This window comes from Triticum aestivum, chromosome 2B (genome assembly GCF_018294505.1).
Source record: "Triticum aestivum cultivar Chinese Spring chromosome 2B, IWGSC CS RefSeq v2.1, whole genome shotgun sequence".
Lineage (NCBI taxonomy): Eukaryota > Viridiplantae > Streptophyta > Magnoliopsida > Poales > Poaceae > Triticum > Triticum aestivum.
This window is the reverse complement of record NC_057798.1, coordinates 559,322,999-559,327,000: the sequence shown is the minus strand read 5'-3', so window position 1 is coordinate 559,327,000 and position 4,002 is coordinate 559,322,999. Positions and strand designations below refer to the sequence as shown.

Here is a 4,002-nt window from a genome sequence, read left to right as displayed (position 1 = left end):
GAGATTTCAACAAATGACTACGTACGGAGCAAAACGAATAAATCTACACCCTAAAATATGTCTATATACATCCGTATGTGGTACCCATTTAAAATATCTAAAAAGACAAATATTTAAGAACGGAGGGAGTAAATATGAACCCTGACATGGTAATAAGAGGCTCTAAAGCACGGATTGCGAAAAGTAAATTGATGATCGAAGGAGAAACGGAGTCCCTCCGTTCAGAATTACTTGTCGCAGAAATGGATATATTTAGACGTATTTTAGTTCTAGATACATTCATTTCCGAGACAAATAATTTCGAACGGAGGGAGTACTATAGATCATGACTCCCGCTGCTAATTTCGACGTCTGGACCAGTCCACGAACATTTGGTCATTTCTGCTGGATGACAAAAAGTGTCTAAATCGTCTGGCGTGGACATTTTGTGGATGATTTGATGACTTCCTTTGGAGTTGCCCTTACGCCTCTCTGTGAATGGTACATATATGGTGCTGCTGACATGCATTGAAGTCTTAAGCTCGTGGCGGGCCACCAGCACGGCGAAGGGGACCGAGATAACACCACGAACTGATTCTGGGAACGGTATCCTCCCTCTTGTTGTCTGAGCAAGCTTCGCACCACTCATGGAAGGAGCCATCTCCAGCGTGCCAAACACGAGGTTAGTCCATGCAGGCCTGCTAGAATCTCCAAGCTATCTAGTACCACATGCGTGTATTGCTCTGATCGGCTGTGGTTGCCAGGATTGCCGTCGTCACCGGCGGGAACAAGGGGATCGGCTTCGAGGTGTGCTGGCAACTAGCCAGCGGTGGAATCACGGTCGTTCTGACGGCCCGGGACGAGACGAGGGGCGCGGAGGCAGTCGAGAAGCTCATAGCGCTCGGGGTCACCAACGTCGTCTTCCATCAGCTGGATGTCACGGACACTTCCAGCATTGCTACACTGGTCGATTTCCTGAAGACACGCTTTGGCAAACTAGATATTCTGGTAGGTTTTCCCTTCCATTTTATACTCCAGCTGCTAGATGCATCAAAGGTTCTACGCAAATAATAGATGTACCCTGTTAATTTGCAGGTGAACAATGCCGCAATCGGTGGGGTTGAGTACCTCCAAGAACTCGACACCAGCGAGGAGACGGTAAGCTCACTTTGGGCGAGGTGAATTTGTTCTGCAATTACCCGAACATGCCGGACTGAACAAGTTTATCTGTGGATGTGCACAACAGTTCGCTGGCATGGATTTCGACCAGATGCTTGAATGGATGGTGAAGAACGTCCGTGAGCGCATCGACAGTGCAAAGAAAGGCGTGCAGACGAACTACTACGGCACAAAGCATGTAACAGAGGCCGTGTTGCCTCTGCTGCAATCTTCCTCCGAGGGAAGAATTGTGAACGTCTCCTCCATATTTGGGCTGCTAAGGGTAATTATGTTCTATTCGTTGATCATGCCATCCCGATATCAAATCTAATGATAAGGAATTTTGAATCTACTATGTGCAGCTTATCAGCAACGAGAAGGTGAGGCGGGAGCTCAGTGACATCGACAACATGACAGAGGAGAGGCTGGACGAGCTGCTGAACAGGTTCCTCAGGGACTTCGAGGCCGACGCGCTGGAGGCGTGCGGGTGGCCCATGGGGTGCTCGGCGTACAAGGTGGCCAAGGCCGCCATGAACGCGTACTCGAGGATGTTGGCGAGGAGGCACCCCGCGCTGCGCGTCAATTGCGCGCACCCAGGCTACTCAAGACGGACATAACCATGAACTCTGGTGTCCTGACGCCCGAGGAGGGCGCGCGCAACGTGGTGAAGGTGGCGCTGCTGCCGGACGGCGGGCCCACCGGCAAGTACTTCGCCGAGGGCGAGGAGGCATCGTTCGTGTGAGGTACCGGCCGGCTGGCGGCGCGTGCACGGTCCGGTCCGGCGGCCATCTGCCGATGAGCTAGCCTGCCTGCCGTGTCACGTGGTTTGAGACTGAGAATAACGAACGGGACTTGACATTTCCCGTGATGAATTGTATCTGTGACAGATTGTTACGGCTGCAGATTCTCTGCCTTGCCGTGGGCAAGGTAGAGAGCTACGGTAACCCTGCCTTTTTCCCCTCTTTCTTTCGTTGGATCGCGACCGGACCGACCAGATTTGATGGAACAGTGGCATGAACAGTATTTAAATAGTGCCGGTCAAACAGTAGAGAATCCGCACCCGATTGTTACATGCTCAGAGCCTTAGATCGAGAATAGTATCACTTGGCCATATGTCAGCAAGCGCTACGTACGTTCTGAATATTCTAGCGATACTTGTAGCCTGGTGATTTGGTGATTGTTCTGCATATGTAAAACGACGCGCCCGCTTTACATATTATTTTTACTAAATGACGACGTCCTTATTTCACCCACTGACCTTCAAAAAACTTATTTCATCATCTGACCTCTAGTTTGAGCCGGGTTGTAAAGCGCCGCACTTGCACATCGCCGCGCCACAAAACGACGCGCCCGCTTTACGTATTATTTTTACTAAATGACGACGTCCTTATTTCACCCACTGACCTTCAAAAAACTTATTTCATCGTCTGACCTCTAGTTTGAGCCGGGTTGTAAAGCGCCGCACTTGCGCATCGCCACGCCACAAAACGACGCGCCCGCTTTACGTATTATTTTTACTAAATGATGACGTCCTTATTTCACCCACTGACCTTCAAAAAACTTATTTCGTCGTCTGACCTCTAGTTTGAGTCTGGTTGTAAAGCGCCGCACTTGCGCGTCGCCGCGCCACTCACCTAGGCGCCATTGACCAGACGCCAGCGTGGCAGCCGTCAAACGCGCCTAACCGGAAGGCGCCATCCTACGTGACACATATTAATATGGTGTTTAAGAAGAATCAAACAAACGCCTATTAATATGACATGCACATATTGAAGGCGGCCACGGGTTTTGCTTAGTCGTGTATCGAACCATAGAAGAGACGCCGAGGCGTGAAGCGCCCGCTGATGTGAAAGGGCATGGACTGAGGAAAAGCAAAAGATTTACATCGATATTCGGTCTATGAGGCTGCAAACCTCCATGTTCATCCTTTTCGGGCCCTCCTGCTTGCCTCCGTCATTTCGTCTACTGGTTTCCAGGGGCCCCCACGAGATCACCGTGTCTGAGGTGAGGTGCCTGAGAGAGGAGCTCGAGGCCAAGGATGCGCAGCTCCGTGAGCTCAGGTTGGGCATATATTTCGTATGAAGAAATATGCTCCAATAAATATGCTAACATATAAAAAAAATCTGGATGCGGTTTAAACAGTTCATGCAACCGCTAGTAATTGTCATGAGAAATAAAAACTTCCATGGAGTCCTATTTTGAATATGTGCCACGGTCCGTGAAACATGTTAACCAATTTGAAGGATATATCGTAAGTTGTTGGAAGTAATTCAAAACCCATGGACAAGCACAAAAACAAAAATATAATATATAATTTTAAAAAAAGAGACAAAAAATGGAAGAAAACCGTAAAATATAAAAGCTGCCGAGAAAAGAAGAAAACGCTACCGCTCGCACTGAGTTGGGCCGGCCCATCCTCGCGGTCGCTAGTGCGATTGCTTGACACTTTATCGCATTAGGCGACAAATAGGAATTACTGGGAGCAACTATTCAAGGCTTACACCTTATGGGGCTCCTGCAAAGGTCACTTTATTACCATCTGAGCGCCTCATGTGGTGCATGAGCCGCCGCCACATATCACAGGTTGGTCGCTCCCTCTAGATTTAATTTCTTTTTTCTGTATGCATTTTCAGGGTTTAGATGGCTTTTTGGTTTTTGCCTGGTATTTCCTACATTTTGGTGCAATTGTTATTATTATTATTTTCGTGCAACACCAATTGTGGTTTTTAGAAAGAAAAAAAATTGTTGTGCTTCCAAGAAAAGAGTACTTCTACGAGAAGCACGTATTTGCTTCTTGTGGAAGCACATATTTGCTTACACGAGAAGGACAGTTGTGCTTCTTGAAAAATGAAAAATAATATGTGT

At 48.2% G+C, this 4,002-nt stretch overlaps 1 pseudogene; it reads left to right on the top strand.

The window, feature by feature from the left end:
* Window positions 1-527: 527 nt before the first annotated feature.
* On the top strand, window positions 528-2,291 carry LOC123046027 (salutaridine reductase-like; annotated as a pseudogene).
* The last annotated feature ends 1,711 nt before the right edge of the window (window positions 2,292-4,002 follow it).